Source organism: Lacerta agilis, chromosome 1 (assembly GCF_009819535.1).
Source record: "Lacerta agilis isolate rLacAgi1 chromosome 1, rLacAgi1.pri, whole genome shotgun sequence".
In the NCBI taxonomy this organism is placed as follows: domain Eukaryota; kingdom Metazoa; phylum Chordata; class Lepidosauria; order Squamata; family Lacertidae; genus Lacerta; species Lacerta agilis.
This window is the reverse complement of record NC_046312.1, coordinates 106,217,191-106,240,524: the sequence shown is the minus strand read 5'-3', so window position 1 is coordinate 106,240,524 and position 23,334 is coordinate 106,217,191. Positions and strand designations below refer to the sequence as shown.

At 44.6% G+C, this 23,334-nt stretch overlaps 1 long non-coding RNA gene across 1 annotated transcript in view; it reads right to left on the bottom strand.

Annotated features, from left to right (window-relative positions):
• Positions 1-283: 283 nt before the first annotated feature.
• LOC117056091 overlaps positions 284-23,334 on the bottom strand; it is a 429,770-nt gene continuing 406,719 nt past the window's right edge. The window contains exon 3 of the long non-coding RNA XR_004427689.1: positions 284-323. This is a non-coding gene — a long non-coding RNA (uncharacterized LOC117056091). The remainder of the gene's footprint in view (positions 324-23,334) is intronic.

Sequence of the window (23,334 nt, the reverse complement as noted above, 5' to 3'; positions counted from 1 at the left end):
CCTGCTGCTTTCTGGCCAAATGCCACGAGACTGAGACAGTACATTTTCAGTTAGTACATGAAAAGCTCTGCTAACTATTCAAGCTGTGGCTCTCTTCAGGATCTTCCTTCAAGTGATGCCTGGGAACAGGAAAAAAATCCTTTCAGCTTCTATTATCAGAGCGGCGTCTCACGTTGGGCCAACAGGAACCAGAAGGTGAGAAGCTATTGCTGCTGAGCACACTTGAAATCAGATGGATTTCTCTCAGTGTAATCCAGGGATCACCAACCTTTTGGGGTCTGTGGGTACATTTGAAAAGCTGCTATGGCCACCACTTGCACATCCTGAAAAATGAGCACAGATCTATTAACTACAGCATAATGATTATTTCAAGCCTATTTTTATTGAGTAGAGGACACCCTAGGGGTGTCAGGGATGGCCTGTGTGGGCCCATGTGTCCCTTTAATATGTACATGTTTCATTATACTGGGGATCCCTGATAGAATCACTATTTGCTAATAACTAATACAAAGTTTGTTACCAGGGCCGGATCTACCATTGGGCAGAGTGAAATGACCACATCAGGGCAGGGAGCCGCTGTGTGACCTCATGCCCTGATGCCCTGCTTTGCACCCTCTGAGATAGCCTGCTGCCCTCAGGTGCAATGGAGGACATTTCCTCTCCTCAGTGTTGAAGAAAGGCTCAGCTATCAACACAGCCAGTCTCTGGACATGGAATAGAAGAGAGGCAGCAAAGGTTGCTTAGGGTGGACATAAGCCTGTAGGCAGGGCTGACTCAATATATTTTACTGCCTGAGAAGAAGCTGTAAAACACCTTCCTCACAGAGGTGGGTCTGGCACCTTCTGTGGGAGAAATTCCCCCTGAGTTTAAGTACAAGGCTCACACCAATTTCCCAACCAGTCAGACTTTATCCAGTAATGCATTGCAGGGGAGAGTTTGAAGCGCCTGTGAGAACATTTGCATTAGGACACACACTATACAGTATAGGCAAAATATGTCTTTTGCCATCCTAGCACATCAGCATCTCTCAACCAACCATAGTCCCTGAAAGACAAGTTACTCAACCCATTTTTACTGCACGCACCAGAAGCTTCCTTGTACCTTATGTGGAGTTGTTTTTCATTTTAACATTCAAGCCACTTAACAGGTTCTTACCAGGTTTGTGGTTGGGCTATGCTGTTGCATATGAGACACTGGTCTTACTGATAAGGAGTTTAACAGAAATCCCATGCCACTTCCCTGTGAAGCTTTTGCCACATGTTGAAGATGCACACACATACCTACCGTATTCTTCTGATTGAAAATTGGTTTTAAATTATTTTAAAATTGTATTTTTATACTGTTGTAGCCCACCCTGGGTGCTTACGTTTAATGGTGGGGAAAATAAACAACATAAAATAAAATTGGATCCAAAGAGCTTTAAAGCTAACTCCCTGAACCTAGGAAACCGCCTTATACTGAGTCAGACAATTGATCTACCTAGCACCATATTGTCTACACCAATGTTTCCAAACCTTTTTTTGACAGTGGCCCCCATCCAACCTTGTTTCCTTCTTGTGTCCCCCCCCCACTCCATCCTACTGGTAGAAAGGTAGCTATTAAAATGTTCTGTTTGTAAACAGAACATGTCTTATTTATAATTTTTATACTTTATACAAAATTCAATCACATAAAAGGATAGGAACATGAAATATTGTTGAAGCAGAAAAACATAGAACCATAGAGCTGGAAGGGTCATCTTTCTAGTGCAACTCCCTGCAACCTAGGAAACTCAGCTAAAGCTAATTGCCCCCCCCCCATCTCTTGCTTGCTCATCTTCCCTCTAGGTGGCTTCATCAGGCGAGCATTTGCTGCTCCCCCTCAGCTCCTTCTAGTGCCATCAGTCTTCATGGCCTTGTGCCGCTTGGCATGTAGCACAAGCGCTGCTTTAACTGTCAGTCACCATGAGCTACTCTCGGAAAGAGGCTTACCAGCTCATAAACCGAAAGCAATCCTATTTACTGCCATTTCTAGATTCATAGATTGCTTGCAGCTTGTTACTGTTCTAGTAACACTTTCCCACCCCCACCCCACCCCACCGAGGGCAAGACATCTTAGGTACTTTCCGTTTTTCCTGACAATAGTTAGGTAGTTCGAACGCCCACATGTAACCTGCATTGTTTCATCTTGTGTAATGGGATTAAATTTAAGTGTGTGTTTGTGTGTGCATATATACACACACACACACACACACACACACACACAGTCCGATTGCCACACAATACATAGTGCATGTTCAGGTCCCAAATAATTTTAATGGTCAAAATGATAGTGTGTTACAGCTAGACTCCCCCCCCCTTTTGGAGGAATGTTAAGGGAATTTGCTGGGCTTTAAAAAAAATCTAGAAAGGGTTAATTGGCTTCCTTTATATTCGTTTCTCTGGTGACTTTTCTCAGTCAGCATTATTCAAGTCCTGCTTCCACTCTGCAGACCGCTGATGGTAGATGTATATTCTGAAAATAAACTTGAATCTATTAAAGTGGCTAACATACAGTGATGTCCCTGTTTTGTAAATTGAGTTCAGGCATAGGCTATCTATCTGTTTGGCAGCCGCAGAGGTGTCTTTTTTTGTTTGAATTTTACTGTTTAAGATTGCTGAGTTGCTTTTGAAGGTGGAGTGGGGTCAGGGTGGTATCAGATTCACACATTACTGTCTTTACTAAATTTATATGAATGGCCTCCTCTGAAGATTGAGGAATTTGAGACTAGCATTTCTGAAGCTTTTCTGACTTTCAGGGATATGATCGGGGTGGCGGCGGCAGGTGACGGGGGGAAACTGAAGTTTGGGGTTAAAATGAGGAATTCTTTCATTTTATTCATTCACCTAGATTAATTTATGGCCTATTTTCCCCCAGACTTAATGGACCCGACGCGTGTTACAAAGTACATATAGACAATGAAATCACAATAAAACCAATGGTGATCCATAAAACCAAATAACACCCACACAGACCTTAAGCACATTAAAAGATAGTCCCAGCTAAGGGTACATAATTTCATATTTTTTAAATTAATTATTTATAAAGCATCTCCAGTTTGAATATGTCAGTGGACTTTGTGTAAGGATGCCCTCAAAGTTGCTTAAAATTCCCACAGTGTGTGTTTAATATAGTGTGCCTGAGGTTCTTATTCCCACTTGGACTATATCAAGCCTATCTCGGTAGCACATTCATCATAGCAATAGCTGCAAACTAATTCTAAAGCATTAAAGCAAAATTGTATGGCATAATAAAGGGGCAGTCCCCCACCCCCATTTTCTATTAAAGTACTGATGTTACATCAGGGAGAAGAGTCATCATTCTTAAGAGAGAGTTTGCATTTCCCAGGGCTTCATGTTTGCCTGTCAGGCCAATCCAACATGTCTCAAACCATCATAAAACATTGTATGGCACAAGAAGCAGGTAGCACCAAGACTCACCCCCAAGTCTCTTGAAACCCTGGAGCAGAGGCAGTTTTAGGGCAGCATGACCAGTTTTCCCACACTGGGTGCTGATTGGAGAGGGCACCTGGTAAGCACTTGCCTGGCTACAGGAAGGAGGACTCTGAGAGTTTCTTAGAGTTCTCCATCCTTCTCTCCAAAAACTAGTTAGTGCTTGCCAGGCCCGTCTTAGAGGAATCGGCCGCCCTGGCGCAGCGATCCCTCGGCGCCCCTAGCCTCTCCACCCGCCTCCCTCCCGCGCTGGCCGCCCCTCGGGAGGGGGGGTGGGCGAGCGGGGGATGAGGGGCGTGGCGTTGGAGCAGGCGCTCGCGCGCCGGCAGACGGAGGATGAGGGGCGGGCGGGCGCTCGCGCACCGGCGGGCGGGCGGACTGCAAGCCGGCCGCCCTCGCCTCCCAGAGCCCCAGCTGGAGTGCTGGAAGGTCGCGCAAAGCCCCGCGCCGCTTCAGCGCTCCAGCTGGGGCTCCGGGAGGCGAGGGAGGGCGGCTTACAGCCCGCCCGCCGGCGCGCGAGTGCCCGCCTGCCCGTGGGGGCGGGGGCAGGTTGGGGAGGGGGAGCCCGGTATGCCGGCGGGCTCGCGGGGGCGCCCCTGGGGTGCCCGGCGCTCTGGCGTGCCGCGCCACCGGCCTCTATGGATGAGACGGCTCTGGTGCTTGCTCAGCTTTGGGAAGAAGCAGGGCTTTTTTTTTCACCCAGAACTCATCGGAACTCCATTCTGGGACCTCTCAGGTGGGCACCATTGCCATTATAAGAGAACAAGGGTGGTGTTCATGGTGAGTTCCAGCATCTCTTTTTCTAAGGGTGAAAAAAAAGCACTGGGAAGGAGAAGGTAGAGCTCTAGGACCCTGCCAGAGCCTCGCACATCCTTCCAAAAGACCAGCATGGCACAATGGTTGGAGGCACCAACTTTTGGCCCAGCTCAAGGCACCAATAGTAGCAAAGTCCGTCCCTACCTGGAAGGCTCTTACCAGACAGGGTAGATGAATACATGATCTCAGAAATATACAGGTCTGATTGATTCATTTTATGAAAGTTTGCCTTCCATTCCCCAACACTGGCATCCAAGTGGGAGCCTTAGGCTGAATATTATCAAGCACCAGTTCATCTCTGTAACACCCTTCATTCAAGTGTCACGGGGTGGTTTACAATATAATAACACAAAAATAGTAATGAACAAAAGCAATACTCCCTACCCCAGTTTTAAAGGCGATAGATTATTCAAGAAGCCAAAGGCCTGGGTGAAGAGGATGTTTTTGCCTGGCACTTAAAGATATGTAATGAAGGCACTAGCTGAATCTCCCTGGAGAGAGCATTCCATAAATGAGGAGCCACTGCAGAAAAGGCCCGTTCTCATGTTGCCACCCTCTGGACCTCACACAGAAGAAGTACAGGTTGGTTCATATAGAGAGTGGCAGCCTCTGAGCTATCACAGTCCTTAGCCATTTAAGGCTTTATAGGTCAAAAGCAGCACTTAGAATTGGGCCCAGAAACTAATTGGCAGCCAGTGCAGTTGGGACAGGATTGGTGTTTCATGCTCAAACCATCTTGCCCTGGTGAGTGACCTGACTGCTGAATTCTGCACCAGCTGCAGTTTCTAAACTGTCTTCAGAAACAGCCTCACATATAATGTATTGCAGGAATATAACCTTCAATGCAGTATTTCAGTTAATGTGACTAGTAAACACAAATACCACTCATACCCATTTACCTCAGTGGGACCTGCACCTGAAAATCTCCTGAAAGCTGTGCAATATCTCTTTGCTTGATACTTTACTGCAGATAGTTTGATACACACACACACACACACACACACTTTTATTTCTGAGTTTTGGAAAAGTATTGGACATGTGCTCAAAGTACAGGAGGACCCACAAGCTCAAGTTTGGTCCCATTTTAACCAAAATATGCTCCCCACCCTGTAGCCTTTAAGCATAGCTTCCAACTATTCTGATGTGAAAAAGATGTGCATCTTCTGGGACGCACTCTTGGGTGAGTCTTGTAATCCATGCCTCACTCTTCCCCCCAAGTGCTTCCCCCCAATGTCCTGTTTTTTTCTGGGGCACTTGGAAGGTATGGTTTAAGGATAGTATCTAGGAGGGCTTTCTCAGAACATAAAGGGACTGGGATCCCTCATGCTCTGGATATAAACCTAACACAAAATGTGACTTGCCCTATATGCTGTTCCCTAAATGTGACCCATAGTTTTTAATCTATAAGCTAGAGAAATGCCCTCCCACATACTGAAAAGCCACTCCACTCACCGTGTCCTCTTAAAAAAAAAAAATGAAACGCCAGCCCTACTTTTTGCTCACCCCGGGCAACAAAAATTTGGAGAAGTTGGAATGAAAAACGAATTCAGTGTCTCATTGCTGGAATCTTTCTTGAAGTGAAGTGGAAGCCTCCATTCATCGACCTAATGAATTGAAAATCCTGCTGACCGGTTCCATTTTGGTCAAGGGCCAGAAGCAGTGTGAGTCTGCTCTCCTTTTATGCGTATGCGTATGTCCCATTAATGTTAATGAGAAGGGTGTCTTGCTGTCGCTATGAAAACATTTTTGCCTTTTCCTTTCTTCCCTTGAGCTCTCTGCCGGGCTCTTTTGTCATTGAAAACCTATTCCCCCCCCCCCCCCCAATTCATTGTGATGGGGGAATAAAGGGAAGGACAAAGCTTAAGAGCAGGAAAGCAATTTTTGGTTGGGTGTGGCTATGTATATGCCATTGCCTTATTCTGCCCATCACTTCTCTAAACAGAATCACATAGCAACCCAGTTTCCCCCCATCACACACACACACACACACACACACACACACTTGCTGCACCCCACCTGCATTCTCATGGACATTTGCTACCAATTTGTGGCACGAGGGCACAGAAAGCCAAGCTGCTGTACTCTTGTGAATGGTTCCAAGTTTAAACATTCCTGGCCAGTTCAATGGGATTTATATATAAAGTTCTTACTAGTGTTGTAGGTTCTGTACAAAGACTGCATACACACAGGCCCAGACCGTGTGTGTGTGTGTGTGTGTGTGTGTGTGTGTGTCATATGGGCCACTTGGCCCAGGCCTCCGATTCCAAAGGGGCCTCAGTCAGCATATTCACAATCACTCACCATTATTTAAATAGAAATACTTAAAATAATCCTTTTTCCTATGTATTTTTTTTAAAAAGCACTATTGTATATCTATATTTTCCATTTTGTCTTTATATGCAGATACGGTTCAAGCCTTGAAATAAAATTATTTGTCAGCATAACTTCTGTGAAAATTATTTATATATTTGCTTATTTATAAGACTTCGGAGATGCCCAGGGTAAAAAAAAAAAAAAAAAAGAGGGCTACATTATCTACCTGGCCCGGGCCTCTGCCTGGCACTGCAAGGGGCTGCATACACACCACACATTTAAAACACATTAACCCCCCCCCTCCAAAAAAAATCCTGGGAACTATAGTTTAACCCTCACAGAGCCACAATTCCCAGCACCCTTAACATACTGCAGTTCCACATAGTGTGTTTACACAGCCAAAGGTTAGCAAACAGCATAGGTTGTGCTCATTGGGCTTACAATCTAACAGAGCCAATAGAAAAGCTTCTGGCAGCAGGACCCTCCCTTACACTGAAGCCAGTGTTAGAAACTCAGGTATATAGTCGTACCTCGGCTCCCAAACGCCTTGGGAGTTGAACATTCTGGCTCCTAGACGATCGAAAAACGGAAGTGAGTGTTCCGGTTTTCGAATGTTCTTTTGGAAGCCAAACATCCGACGGGGCTTCCGCGGCTTCCGATTGGCTGCAGGAGCTTCCTGCAGCCAATCGGAAGCCATACTTTGGTTTCTAAACATTTCAGAAGTCAAATGGACTTCCGGAATGGATTCCATTAGACTTCCAAGGTACGTCTGTATAAGCTAGGCACCAAATGGCTCCTTAAACCATGGTTACAGTTGCCAAAATGGAATGCCTTGGGCCAGACAGCTCTAAAGTTGTATTTCTCAATAGGACTTTTTGGTTCCTGAAATTCAATCTGGTTGTGCAGATAAAATATAATGGATAGAATTCTACAGGATGTGGTGCTAGTGGATGAATACAGTCAAGATCTCTAGGCATGAACCTCCAAATGGTGGAGAAGTCAGGTGCTACCCTGGCACCCGGGCATCTATACTTGGTTGCAAGTGGCCGATAGCCTGGTGCAAAATGCTTCTCAGAAATTTCAAATGCTGATTGGAGCCCCTTCCATGCACAAAGGACCCCTGCTCCTTGTGGAAGGGCAACTCAATCCACTGTGTAATTCTACTCCTCGGCACGCCCTGTTGCTCAATTTTATGCCCAGAAACTGGAGTATGACAAGAATGACAATTGCCAGCTTTAAACAGTTGCAACGAGGATTTTGAGATGGTACATATGAACAGACGAAACCTTCTTGGTGGTATGAAGCGGTAGGGCCTATATAAATGTAAGGCATAACTAAACAACGAGCATTCTAAAGCACTTTAGCCATGTTAGGGACAAGAATTATTATGATCACTGCATGTAACCCAAACAAAACTGGTTGCATTTTTTCATACCTTTCCCTTTAAATATATTAATATGTCTCATAACATTTGAAAATTATGAAAACTGGTAAGGTTCGATGCTGGCACCGGTCTGCCTCGGGAGACGAAGAGGGCACCTTTGGGGGGTGAAGTCAAAATGTTGGAGAGTTATAGCACCTGCTGCAGTATGTTGTGCCAATGTAATTAACAAGTTATATGTCTTAATTTCATTTTGACTGCCTGGTCTGCGATCAAAACTTTGCAAATATAGTATATTAAACACACATCTACAGTATGTGCTGTTTATTGGGCACTGCCTTGATATAACTGCAAGGTATTTGTCCATAGGCACCTAAATTTTGAATGGAAGTATGAATATTATTAAGATATGTCCTCTACTTCCTTGCATGCACTTTAATTCCCCCCCTTTAACTGCAAGGAGAAGCCATCATAAAGGAATCCCTGCCTTGCTTTGGGTATAATAGAAGGTGCCTTCATGTTCTAACACCTTGCCAGTTGGAGAACTAAAATAAACCTAAAGGAAGAAAAGCTCCATTTACCACAGAAACCCCTAGTGAGATCGAAACTCTAGTTCATTTCTTCCAATAATAATAAAAAAGACACATCAGTGCCCTTCTTACTGGCAACTTTTTCTCTCTCCCTTTGCCATTGGAAGGCAGAATAAGGGAGGCAATGCAGTATATTTAATTGTAACTTGCTATCTCTTAGAGTTTTCTACTCTCTCCTGCTTGCTTTAGCTTAGCGGGACATCCTGCTCTATTTTATCCGACTAACAAGGACCCTGAGTAAAGCAGCTAGAGCTAGGGGTTAAATTTCTACCTTAAAAAAAAGAAAGAAAGAAACCTCCTTCAATGTATTCCATGAAGGATAGCAATATGGGATGCTACTTGACCTTCTCATTGTTCTATAATTTGATTGGCTGGATGCTGTTTGTGCTCTTTTCCCAGTCTCAGCATCTTGCAGTGCGAAGGAGGGAGAGGCGCTTAGACAATGACCAAGCCCAACACAGGAGATTTTGCACAGAGATAGAAAAAGAAGGAAAACCCTCCATATATCTTGAAACAATGAGTTGTTCCTTGATAAAACAAGGCAAAGTGTTGATAGCCCTCCACTTATGAATGAGAGGACACTTGGGCGAAATTAAAGAGAAGATCTAGCAGTTCAGCAATGGCTTTCCCCCCCTCTTCCTTTATTTTATTCTTCTTTTTAAACAAAAAACCACCAGGTTTTTCTTTTCTTTTTTAGAACCTGCACTTCTCTCTCTCCCCCTCCCTCTACTGATCAGCTGAAGCTTAACATCGGTAACCAACTGAGATACTTGTTGTATTTCCTGTAGAAAGCACTCTCCAGTTTGTCAGTTTTAACAATCTCTGCACCATTGTTAGAGTCCTCAGTGTGCTTGCTGCTACTGCTTCTTTCTCATTCTCTTTCTGCTCGCTTTTCATGTTTGGTGTCATTGTCGTGAAGGGGGTAGGATGAAGTATATATGAAGATCAAGGCAGGGGGAGCAGGGTATTGTTCTGATGCCTCTGTTCTGTGGACCAGGCAATGAGCAGGAAGAGCTTTTCTTAATCATTATTTTTATAAAGTGTGTTATACCTTGAGGAACAGGAGGGTGGGGAAGCATAAGAAGGAACTGAGTGGGGGGAAAGGGGTTGAGATGGGAGCACATTTAGAATCTGGTTGTGCACACAGAAAGCTGGGTTGTGCTGCTTTAGTTTGTGCACAGGCAATTCCCCGTGCTTACACAAGTAGACAACTTGGTCTCTTCCGTACATGCTTGCAGGAACCGAAACTCAGAGTGGTGATAATAAAGAGTGATGGTACACCTGAAGGCAATTGCCTTTGATAACCTAAATGTGTGAAACCACTAGGAAATTGACTGGTTTGCACAACCACATTATTTCCAAGCCGTGGTTAGTTTTATTATCAGCTTGGAGTGAATGTGGGCATGGAGGAACAAGGGCCTGAGTCTTCCACCATTGGCCAATAATTGCATTTCAGCACAAGAGTGAGACACTTCAGCAAGACTTTGTCAGTTTTCTGTGCTTTGCTTGGGATGCTGTGCTGAGATCTGGAAGCAGGGAACTTGTGTTGTGTTGTGTTGTTTTTAAGAAACTTCCTGAAGCTAATATCTATTTACTATTAATTAGAAATCTGTTGCAGGTGCCTTTGAAAGCACCGGTTTGTTAGGAGAGATTATGTAGGTCGCTGGAACTCTCACTGAGAGGCAAGAATGGACATCTTGAAATCAACTCATAGTAATTGCAGCTAAGCATATGGCCACAAGAAATTGCCTTATGCTGATTCAGACCACTAGTCCATCTAGCTCCATATTGTCAATACTAACTGGCAGCAGTCCTTAAGGGTTTCCATGCAGGATGGGGGTCTTTCTCAGCCCTAAGCGGAGATGCAAGAAATTTAAACCAGGACCTTCTATGTGTACTCTAACCATTGATCCCCAGACCTTTCCCATTGATTCCCCATGGATATTCCATGATGGCAGTGGTGTCTTACTGTGCATTTTCTCTTGAATTTCATTCATGTTGAGACTAGGGATGGGAGGGGGGAGAAATTCAATTCAGTCCACACTGAAGCTGCACCCCCCCCCCCAAATACAAAACACTACCATGTGCATTTATATGCACACTTTAACCCATAACCTGGAGGGAGAACAGCATGGCAAAATTCAGAAAAATGCAAATGTTGAAGGTTAACTGTCGTTCAGTTAAGCCTTTTTCTTTGATGGCGGGGCAGGGCAGGGGAGTGTGAATTAGATAAGTACACCTTTAAATGCAAACTGAATTGAATTTATCCCCCATCTCTAATGATGGCACAAGAGGACTTGAGCTCAGGTTATAAAAACCACCATCTTGCTGGCCTCAAGAGTAGACAGTTGTTGCAGTGGAAATGGCAAGAATTCTGTCTCTTCACATGTGGAAGAATTTGCTCAATCTGGGGAGGGCAACAAGCTATATGCTGGCATACTCCTGTTGCTGGACCGATTAGTAGCTGGAGTAACTTCCAGTGTGCACTTGTGTAACTAGATGTGCTCAAGGAAGGGACTCTCAAGAGGCAATTGGTAGGAAGGAGAATAACCAAGGCCAGTCCATGCTCTTTGTCACTTCTCCTCCTCCTTGCCATCCTTTGTTCAGTGTACGGGAACAATACTCATTGGACAATAATGAGTTTGGTGTCATCAGGTGGCAGGTTCTGGTGTGTGTGGAGTGGCAGCAGCAGTGCTCCACCCCAGTGATAGAGGAAGGGGGTGGGGGCGCAGGCCGCCCCAGGTGCCATCTCTGAGGGGGGTGACAAGAGGGCACCCTGCGGGAGGCTTGCCTCGCCGCCCCTGGGTGCAGCATTGCGAGCCACCGCCATCATGCTACCGCCACTGCATGCAGAGGATCCTTCACTTGCAGCTGCATCTTCCGCCACCGCCCATATGGGGCTCTAGCGCCGCCACCAGCAAACTGCCCAGTGACGCATGCACAGCGGCACTATTGACGATGCCGCACACGCGCCCTACATACAGCATGAGCACATGCGTTGTACGTAGCGGCACGCACACATGCGCCCTATGTAGTGGTGCCACACCTGCACCGTACATACGGCACACATGCATGCGCTGCCGAGCGGTTTGCCCCACCCCCAACACCCCGCACCAGGTGCCCGGTTCTCCTTCCTTCGCCCCTGCTCCACCCACCATGCCTCCTGAGTCCCCTTCTGCTAGAAGATGGAGCTGTGCACCTGCTTTGTGCCCATTAAACTAGCCTGCTGTCCTCAAGGTGTGGTGGAGAACTCTGCCCCATAGATGGGGGTTGAAGTAAGCCACCCTCCAGTCCAGTTGGCTTCTGTAGGATGGAGAGGGTGGCATATTGTCCTTAATTCCAGGCAGCAAAATGTCTTGGAGCAGGCCTGCTCAGTGGCTTCCCTCTGGCCCTCTAGTACTGGCATGCACTGTTGTGCATGTGTGGAAGGGTTAGATCAGGCTTCCTTAAACTTGGCCCTCCAGAGGTTTTTGGCCTACAACTCCCATGATCCCTATCTAGCAGGACCAGTGGTCAGGGATGATTGGAATTGTAGTCTCAAAACATCTGGAGGGCCAAGTTTGAGAAAGCCTGGGTTAGATCATGGCCATTTCCCAAGGAAACGATCAAACTATAATGAAACCAATAAAACCAATAATAACCTGACCCTGATACTTGGGGCTGGATTGTGGTCAACGTTTTTAATACTTTTCAAGACCTTGGAAGCCTCTGTTATCTCAACACAGTTACGTTTTAGTTTCAAATATTCTTATACTACCACATAAGCTTTTATTATTGAAATAATTATAATCACTGTCTTTAAAAATGTTTGAAGTCTTGCCAACTACGCTAGGTCAAAATCATAAATTTAAATTCAGTTCATTAACATTGTCTTAAGGATCCATTTTTGAAATTATTTCTGTGGGCATGCAGGTTTCGAGTCCTTGGTGTAAAATATTTTAACGTTAAAAAAAATGAAGACACCAAGCTCTTGTTTTGCAGAGGACATGGCCATCAGCATGCTATGTTCTGCTGCTTGACTTCCACAATACTGGGTGGAGCTTGGCAGAAAACAACTTGGGTATGTTGTTGGTGTTTTTTAGCCTTCCCATAATCACTCCCTACCTGCCTTGGTTTACTGGCCTAAACTGTAGTTTGCTTCTTACTTTTAAAGATAATTCAATTCTGCATGGTTTTGATTTAATTGAATTGCACATCGTCTGTAATCATAAAAAAACAGTTGGGGGCTGCTTATAAGTGAGCTGGGTGCATGCTGAGCTTCCAGTAAATTAAGACAATTCCTCTCTCCCAGCCTTCTCCAACTGATATCCAGCTTTGGCTCAAAGCATTTCGGCATCCAATTGTGTTGCTGAGAGGGAAGGGAATCAATTGACTCTGAACCTCTTCTTGCTGTTTTTTCAAACTTCTCCAATAGTCTCCTCCAGCATCTCAGAGGTTTGTGCAGGGTGGAGAAGCAAGAGGCAGCAAGTGTTTGCCTCTTCCTTAAAAAAAAAAAATCTATTCAATAGTTCCATGCCCAAGGGCTTCCTGCTGTTGTGGTAGACTCTTGGAGTAGTTTGGAAGAAGAAGAAGAAAAAGAGAGAGATGTCCCAAACTACTCCTCTTAGGCAGTGGCAGAGGAAGCCGCTCGGGCGCCTAGGGCGGCGTGCCCAGGGGCAGGGCCAGCCAGCCATAGGGGCGGGGCACACTGCAGGGCCTCCAGAATCTGCCTGCCTCCTCCCACTCAGCTGCCCTACAGCTGTGGGGGGGGGAGGCAGTGGGTGGACCGTTTGGGCTGCGCGGAGCCTGCACACACCCAAGCCACCGCGTCTCTCCCAGGAGAGACACGTGGGTCGGGTGTGCTGCAGGCCCTGCAGTGAGTGCCACCTGGCATTTTTTCACCCCCCTCAGTGGTGACACCCGGGGTGGCCAACATCCAATGCACCCCCTTCCTCCGCCCCTGCTCTTAGGAACAGCTATAAATTGAAGATGAAAGTCAGCCGGAGAAGATTGGGAGAAGAATTAGTTTACAGAACGGGCTTGTCCACACTTCTGCTTGTGTGGTGCCTAGAAAGCATGTGTCCAAGTGGTTTTCCCCATGCTTCATTCCTTTCCAAAGGAAAACCCACTCTTTAGTGATAGAGCAGAACAAATGGCAATTGGGCTGAATGAAGGCCAAGAAAAATGGCTCTGAATCCTGACAAAATGTGGTACTACAGGTGGGTGGTTTCTGAGTCTGGATCATTGGTCAATTGCCTGCTTTGGTAGGGGCCATACACCTCCTGAAACAGATGGTTCATAGTCTGGAGGGTCTGCTGTATCCATTTTTGTTACTAGAAGCCAAGGGACCTCAGTGGCTAGGAGTGCCTTTTACTAGCTTCGGCTGGTAAAACAGCTGGGGCTGTTTCTGACCACTGATTCACCGGTAACCTCCAGGTTGGATTACTGCAATGCACTCTGTGTGGGGCAAATTAAGCAAAGGCATATGGCAGCAATAAACGTTAATGTATTTGTCAATATGCTATCTACTTAGCCTTCTGTGAGCATAACAGCTTTTTTTTTTAAAGAATAGGAATCTGAGTAGCCGTGAAAAGAAACCAACCACCCTGTATAGCCTTGATAGCTTAACAAGAACAAAGGAAGCTGCTTAATTCCAATTCAGTTTTTTCAAATAGGCCTGATCCCTAAATATAAACGAGAAAGAGAGAGCTGCAGATCAAGTGTAGGTTAGACTCATAGTTATTAGCAAATGGGAAACACTATTTTGATTTGCTTATTACACACACACACACACACACACACACACTGCATACCAACCTAGCAAAGCCAAGCAGGATAACTTTATTTAAAACAAACACGGACGTACCTATGGGGAATAAGAAGGCATCGTGGGTTAGGCTTCCTATGGGGGTTAGCAGCTGGTGGCAAAAATCAATAAGATTCCTCAAAAATGAACTCTGGGGAATTAAAGATGGTGTGTCCAAATAACTTGTTAGTGTCTACTAATAAGAAGTAGCCATGGCGTAAGTAGCACCCAAATTTGACCTGGTGGACCTCTCCTACCCAGGGACACCGTTCTTTGTGGCTGATAGACAAACATAGTAATTGATAATTAAAATGAAGCTTCTCCTTATCATCTCTTGGTACAGGTGATAAGTATAATGAAAGCAAAATGGAGCAGTGCCCCCACACTATTCTCTTTTTATCTCACCATCTTCATATCTGCTTGCTGTATTATGCCTTGCTGCACGCTGCTATCTGAAAGACCCTTTGTGAGAGCTAAGTTGCAACATGCCTGCACCTTAAGATAGGTTAAAGGACAGGTGCAGAATGCAAGCATTAAATGTACAACTTTTGTGGGTAGACTTTGTTTGCTCATTTTATGGAGAGTGTCTTCTCTCCACTGTCGACCATTATTCTGAAACTAAAGCATATCTTTGCTAATAATAATAGGCAAGAACTTGCTACGGCACAAGAACGAAATTTCCCCTAATCTGAAATGGATTTAATTTAAAATGTTAAATTAAGAAGTAGGAGATTCAGCTTTCCTGAATTGGATTGGGGGTGGGGGGCAGGTGCGTGGGTGCGAAAAAGCAGGGCCCATTTGGTTCCTTCAATTTTTCAATGGAAATTAGAGACAGATTTGTGTGGGTGTTCTGTGAGTGTGTGCAGAAACCAGTGGTTTTTGAGATGCACGCACAGGTTAAACTATTTCAATTGAGCTTAGTGAAGAACATGAGCCCTAGTTTGGCCTTCGGTACCCATGGATACTGCCCTTGTGAGGGGACTAGCAAGAATGCACAGGCTAGCTTCATCCTGAGATGCAAAAAAGTAGAAGCATGGCACCAACTACTTGCCACCAACTAGTGGGGACTTAGCTACATTAGTAAAGAAAAAGCGTTTTATATGTGTTATACAGTGGTGCCTCGCTAGACGAAAAACTCGCTAGACAAAGGCATTCGTCTAGCGGAAGGCAGCCCTGCAAGACGAAAAAGTATATGGGGCTGCCTTGCAAGACGAAAATTTTCCATCTTTTTTTTTTCATCTAGCGAAAATGCGGCTTGCATTGCCGCTTCGCTAGACGAAAAACCCGCTAGACGAAAATTTTCGCAGAATGAATTATTTTCGTCTAGCGGGGCACCACTGTATACTGTGACACCAGATGGCACTAGGGAGTGTAGTCTTTCGCCACTATGGTTTCCCACTATGAGGTTTACAATGCATTTTCCAGAAAGACTTTTTTGATGTGTCTAGATCCAACCTGGGTGTTCACTGACAGACTGAAGGTCATTTTACATGTGTAGGGCACCCTCCGTGAGGGACTGGAACCCTCATTTATTGGAGTTCCTGTACCCATGGAGGGAGGCCCATGGTTATGCATACATCTAGAGACTGGGGGTGGGAGTTGATTCAGTTCACATTTAAAGGCAGATTATCTAATCCACACCTCCTGAATCAATACACGAATCAAAACGCAGGCATCCTTTGGAATTCACACTTCTCCAAATTTTGCAACCCAGTTCTCCAGCCAAGTAATGTGTGCCTAAATGCAGGTACTAGGGTAAAAGTAATGAAGACAGCACAGAGAATGCTTTATAGGAAGGAAAATTGCCTTGAAAAAATGTGTACATTAGGTAAAATTGCCTACCAAAATGGGTATATGGGGGGACGACTGCTGATGAATTTTTGTAAGGACTTTAATTCCCCACCCCACCCCCCTCAACAAACTGATGTGGAAATGTGGAGAGCAGAACTTATGGAAAAATGAGAAACTGAGAGACACCAAAACTGACAGATTCACCCCTCTTTGCATACATCTGTCTTCAGACTGGTGTCAAATATGTGGTAGCCGGGACATCCCCCTAGCATGCACATCAGCATCTAGGATGTGGGGCCAGCCCATGTGTTATTCTTGGCTCCAGCACATGTTGGGTACCCAAAGCTACCAAACACCTGAACGGAGCTACAAATGCTGTGTATTGTGAGAACTACTCAAGTCAACACATGGGCTCCGATTCATAGGTGCATGTGCACAGCATTTACGTCAAACTGGTGTGGGTTGCGCATCAACTGCATTTGCGTATCTGACTGTATCTGACTGTGGTTAGCTTTTATAGCACTGGTACCATGTTCCAAAAATAATAATAATGAAGGAATGGATGGGAGATTCATTCATGCCTCTCTTATCTACCCAGGTAACTCATGTTCATCACTGCTAAAAAATTGTTAATGCTGACTATTTATTCAGGGTGACATGCATAGGACCCTTTTGTCCACAGCCAGGCATCCAGTCCAGGAGTGTGCTTTGAAACTTGCTTCATCATGCACATAAGAGGGACAAATGTGGCAGACGATAATGAACATCAAGGGTAATCATAATTAGGCTGATCGTAATTAGGTTGATTTGGAAGCAACCTGTCTGAAACACCCAAAGGGGGGGTGGGTGGGAAGGAAACAGTCTACTAAATATACCAAGTATAGCTATCAAAGTGTGTGATTAATCATAGTTTCAGTGCTCTACTCCTTAAAGTGTGAAATAATATTGATATTACTTCAATAATATGTAGCCGTTAAACAAGAAGGCTAGCTTTTTATATCCACATCCAGAGCTATCCTGCAGAGAAAACCCGTGGTAAAAATTCTAAAACAGTACAGCACAATCCTACTCTGCATGTCTAGTCAGAAGGAGGTCCCTTTGAGTTAAATGAGACTTACTCCCAGGTAAGCAAGCACACAATTACAGCGTTAGACAAGGATTGCTTTCCCCTCACCCACCTATATCCAAATATTAGCTAGGGATTTGTAAATCAATGGTATATTTCTTTGTTTCCACGTATAATGTAGAGAAATAAGGAGAGTATAATGTAGAGTAGAGAAATAAGGAATACAAATGATCTGCTTCGGGAGAGGAAATTGTTGCAAATCATAGTGGGTGCCTGGAATATACAATACTGCCTTTATTTCACTGTTCGTATCTTTATAGTTTTACAACCTTTCAATTTGGGTACAACAAATACTGTCCTGGCTCTGCCTCTTTCTTACAAGAGCCTAACTTGTGAAAATGTATGGCACATGGTTGTCAAAGTTCACAATTGTGATATTTTTTATTCTTGGTCAGGAAGAAGGGGGGAATGTGGAGAAATGAAGGACTTTTCATGTCTCTCAGATATATTGGCCTATTCTCCAAATGACAGGTTCCTGGCTGATCAACTATACCACCTGCTACTAAAGCTCAGTAATATTAGTCTGTGGAATGGTTTCATTCTCATCTGGCACCTCAGAGATCTTGAGTTCAACCCCAGGCATCCCTTGTGTGTTTAAATCAGCTTAACGGCTCATACAGTGTGCTGATTTCCTTGTAGGCCTCTGTTTTCTCAAAAAGTGATCACCTTTTGCCAATGCCCTCAGGATTAAACAGGGCAGTCTGGGCTTTCCTTTTCTGCATTGGCTCTACCTTTGTAGTCAATAAAAGACTAACTAGAAAAGAATCAGCTGATGAGAGAATCAATCTTCTGGAAGCCTCCCCACAGTTTTCTCATCATTTTTTTGTGCCGTCTGTCATCTCGGATTGTAAAATGGAAACCAAAACTCAGTATGTGGGAAGACTTTTAGTGCTCCTTGTTAACAAAAACAGTAAGACCAGGGGTTTTGATCTTACGAGTGTATAGGTAAACAGTAAGCTGTAAGTGTGCACTCTTGAAGTGGCTTTTCCATGTTCCTAATGGAGACTTGCAAGGAATTATCAAAGAAGTCTTACAAAGGGTCTCATAGCATACTGGTGGCGAGATATACACATTCTGAGCAGGTCAGGCTAAATCTGAACTTCTTCAGTATAACAGTACAGTACAGTTGAACCGTTTGCCACTGTGCAAAAGTCATATAAATAAGGACAGGGTGGGGGAATGAAGAGATGTACAGCACACAAGGACACGAAACTTTGGGCAGCTAAAGCATAATTATAAAAAGAGGCATACTGTTATAGAAACTCATTCTGGCACAGATTTCAGCAGAATGAAATTCTCACTTCCTTCAAATGTGATAATATGTGAATTTAGGCAATTCCAGCACCTCTTCTTTACCAGGAAGTCTCAGAGCACTTTACAGATGTAGATGTACCCCCATAACCACCTAAACTGGGAGGACAGATACATTTTAAGGTAGGCACTCATCAGTGTACCTGCAACGCATGCCAAATGATCTGTAAACCCTAACTGAAATTCGGCTGCTATTTATTTGCTAGCAAAGGTCACACCTGCACCATACCTTTAAAGCCTTAATATACCACTTTAACAGACACAGCTATCCCCAAAGGAATACTGGGAACTGTAGTTTGCTAAGGATAATGACTTAAAGGAACTACAATTCTCAGCAGTGCTTTTAAATGTATGGTGTGGATGTGACCTAACTCTTAGGCTACAATCTTGTACAGACTTACGTGCAAGTAAATTCAATGGGACTTACCTCCCACTGAGTAGACCTAGATAGCATTGTATGGTCTTGGTTCTCTACACTTTGTCCTGTCTACTTGCAGTACGTTTCCAAGCACAATTCAAAGTTTTGGTGCTGACCTTTAAAGCCCTAAACGGCCTTGGTCCAGTATACCTGAAGGAGCGTCTCCACCCCCATCGTTCTGCCCGGACACTGAGGTCCAGCACCGAGGGCCTTCTGACGGTTCCCTCGCAGCGAGAAGCCAAGTTACAGGGAACCAGGCAGAGGGCCTTCTTGGTAGTGGCACCCACCCTGTGGAACACCCTCCCACCAGATGTCAAAGAGAAAAACAATTACCAGACTTTTAGAAGACATCTGAAGGCAGCCCTGTTTAGGGAAGCTTTTAATGTTTGACAGACTATTGTATTTTAAAATTTTGTTGAAAGGCACCCAGAGTGGCTGGGGAAACCCAGCCAGATGGGCGGGGTATAAATAATAAATTATTATTATAAATTATTATTACTTGCTTGCTTTTTTGTTCACATGTTCTTATCTACTATTAATATCAGTTCCTCACAAACACTCATTCATATGTTAGAAATAGGTTTGCAGGCAATGGACACTGAGTAGAAGGAAGCACTGAGCTGAGATTCATGATTTGAGGTTTCTTGAGTCTTTCTTCAATAAGCCACAGTGGGAGAAAAAGGAGTCATCTCCCTCCACTACTGTACTAACCAGAGAACGAATGTCCACTAATTAGCTTTAAAGTAGTTACTTTTTCCTTTTCTATCTTGATGTCATTGGTTCCAGATAAAACTCAGTGGGACGCCACTTGAACATTAGCAAGCTCTTCAGATGCTACTAACCAGATATTGCCAACCTGGTGTCTTCCAGCTGTTTTCATCTCCAACTCTTGTCAGTGTGGCCAAAGGTCAAGGATGATGGGAGTTCCATTCCAGAATATCTGGAGGACGCTGGGTTGCCAAAGGCAGCTATCAACGCTGCCCAGTGTTTGTAGCATGACATCCAATGCCAGTTATACTCGGAGCACATCCACTGAAGCCCATGGACTTAAGTAATTGATTTCAATGGGTCTAACCCTGACTTGATCACTGCAGATGGTGACAGCAGTCACGAAATTAAAAGACACCTGCTTATTGGGAGGAAAGCAATGACAAACCTAGACAGCATCTTAAAAAGCAGAGACAAAGGTCTGTATAGTTAAAGCTATGGTTTTCCCAGTAGTAATGTATGGAAGTGAGAGCTGGACCATAAAGAAGACTGATTGCCGAAGAATTGATGCTTTTGAATTATGGTGCTGGAGGAGACTCTTGAGAGTCCCATGGACTGCAAAAAAGATCAAATTTATCCATCCTTAAAGAAATCAGCCCTGAGTGCTCACTGGAAGGACAGATCCTGAAGTTGAGGCTCCAGTACTTTGGCCACCTCATGAGAAGAGAAGACTCCCTAGAAAAGACCCTGGTGTTGGGAAAGATGGAGGGCACAAGGAGAAGGGGACGACAGAGGATGAGATGGTTGGATAGTGTTCTTGAAGCGACTAGCATGAGTTTGGCCAAACTGCGGGAGGCAGTGAAGGATAGGGGTGCCTGGCATGCTCTGGTCCATGGGGTCACGAAGAGTCAGACACGACTGAACAACAACAACAACCCTGACTTAGTTGGATATTAGCTGCTATCAATAATTTTAAAAAGAAAGGTACAACAGAAATTGAGGTCAATTTCAAAACTATGTAACTTTATTTTTTATGACTTGTGGTTTTCAAAAGCAGAAATGCAAACATCTTGAGCTGTATACAACTAAACAATTGCAAAAGTGGAATGGCTTCCCCTTGCTCAGTGGGACTTTTCTCCCTCTTCTTCTGCTGCACATGCCCTGCACCACCCCCAATTCTGCTGTGGAGGGTTGGGAAAACCCTAGATTTGGGGGGGGGGCAATGTGGGGTGGGAGGAGGGAGGAAAGAGCTATTTAGTACTACTTTGAATGCAACCCCTTGCCCAGGACTGGAGCAGGACAGCAAATTATTAAGAGGTCTCCCTGAACCCTATTCATGGACACAGCTAGGAAAGCCTAGCGCCTGTCACACTGCTTGGTTTTTCAGTCCTTCACAAACCACGTCACTTGGTCACAAAACTGACAAGGGACACTGAAGGAGCTCCTCACCCAGGATACTATTTCCTCTAGGCTGCTCTCAGATGACATGCATCCCTTCTCAGCTGGGAAGCTGCAGCGTTATGTTAGGTAACTGAAAAGCACAGGCCGTTGATGTTAGCTTAGGAAAGGCACAGATGCTGCAGTGCTGCTGATTCCTGAGCTGTAGGAGTCAGGGCCAACCCAACACATTTTGGTGTTTGAGGTGAAGGACAAGATGACACCCTTCCATTCCACATGCAGAAGCCGACCAGATTGACTGCTGAATCTTGCAAGGCAGTATCATGTCTTCTACAACACCAGCAGGCACCAGGATGGCTTTAGGGTGTAGGGTGGGCTGGATGATACAGCTAGCGCTATTCTCCAACACCTCAAAATCATGTTGTGCCTCTCAGCATCTGTTGCCTGAGACGGCAGACTCACTCCGCCTAACAGTAGTGCCGGCCCTGGTAGAATCCCAAACCCCTTTCTTCCAGAGAAGCCAAAGAAAAGTAGTTACGTCTGTGAGCTTCTTCTTCTTGCTGCTTGCTATTCTATGTGTCTTCCTGCATTTGATATGGCTGTGTGCAATTTATTGGCCTGACTCTGGTTGCTTTGCTCCCTGAAGCTTCCTGTCTTGCATGCATGCTCTTGGGACCCAGATAGAACTATAATGGCCATTCATTGTTCCCCATGAAAACAGGGGAGGGGGAAAGAAGAGGGCAGGTCTAAGAAGGGTACCCCAACCTAGTAATTTATGTGCACCAGTGTAGAAAGAGGCAGAATTCTACTTTCAGTATTAGGTGACTGAGATGGAATTATTATCACAGGAACACAGAAAACTGCCTGACACTGACTGTAACTCTTTTGGCAGCTGTCTTCTAGGGTTTTAAACAGGGGTGGCTCCCCAAATTGGAGATGCCAGGGACTGAAAATGGGGGTGTACTGCATGCAAAACAGATGTTCTAAGCCCTTCTCCCAAGTTTCCTTGTGTTGCCACATTAAATATGAGGGTCAACCTTCACTGTTTTTTTTTCTTCTCTCTCTCTCTTTTTTTAACTGAAGTTGGTAACTGCAACTTGTTATCAGTTTGCTCTGCAAAACTCAAAATGCCAACATGTCCGGGCCAGAATCTAAGTTGCAGGGGGTGGGGGTGGGGATTCTTGCCAGATTTCCTTTTTGTCAGTCCCATGTTAATACTTTTAGATACAATATGCTATATTGCTAATCCAATACAATATGTTATGGCATCAAAGGTGTGTGTGTGTTATTTTTACTATTCACTCCTTGGAATTTTTCAGGACCTAGCATCCAATTATTTGATGGGGTGGAGTGGGGAGGGAGAATATTCCGTCTCTTGAGCATATAGACCAAGTTGTGATTAAATTAAAACTGAATATAGAGTAGGTTTATACTGTGGGGTAGCTTTTGTGCATGCAAAGCACTTCTGCTAGAAAAAAAGGCAGAGCTATCTGCATATGCATACAGAATCTCTTGGTACAGCTCAATTAGTCTAAATTAGATGACTCATTTATTGGCATCTAATGAGTCATGTACCGTAGTGTGTACTAGTGGGTATTTACAAATACAGCTATCATGCCATGAGGCCCATCAGAGAGTAGCTGTCCAGGTGTTTTAATTCCAGCCCGGTTTCCACTGACAAAGGAGCATGGAGTGGGGAATGCTCCAAACAGGTCATTTCTACACTGGTGGGAAAAAGAATGAATAATGGGGTGGTAGTGGTGGAGCTGGTGGGGGAAAGCACATACCCAGAATGGAATAGGTAAAGATTAGCATTTACTCTGTGTAGCAATCAGTCCAGATTGTGGAAATAATGGTGTACCTGTCAATCAGATGTCTCCGCTGAAGAACTGTATGCATCAACATCATAGCATTGTCATGTGGAACTTTTCAGAACATTGTGGTTTTTATTATTTTTTTAAAAGGAAAAAGAAACAATTGCTTAAAAGTGTGCCTCTTTCCCCTTTTTATTATTTCTCTCCACTCAGAATAAAAATACAAAGGTGGCTTTTTTTTTTAAAAGGGACAGGATGCGGTGAGAGATAGAAGGAGAATGCTAGAGACTACAGAATCAGGGCCGGATTTAGGTTTGATGAGGCCCTAAGCTACTGAAGGTAATGGGGCACTTTATATGTCCAGCTGTCCTTTGTCAACAACAAATTGTCACTGTTTTTTGTGTTGAATATAT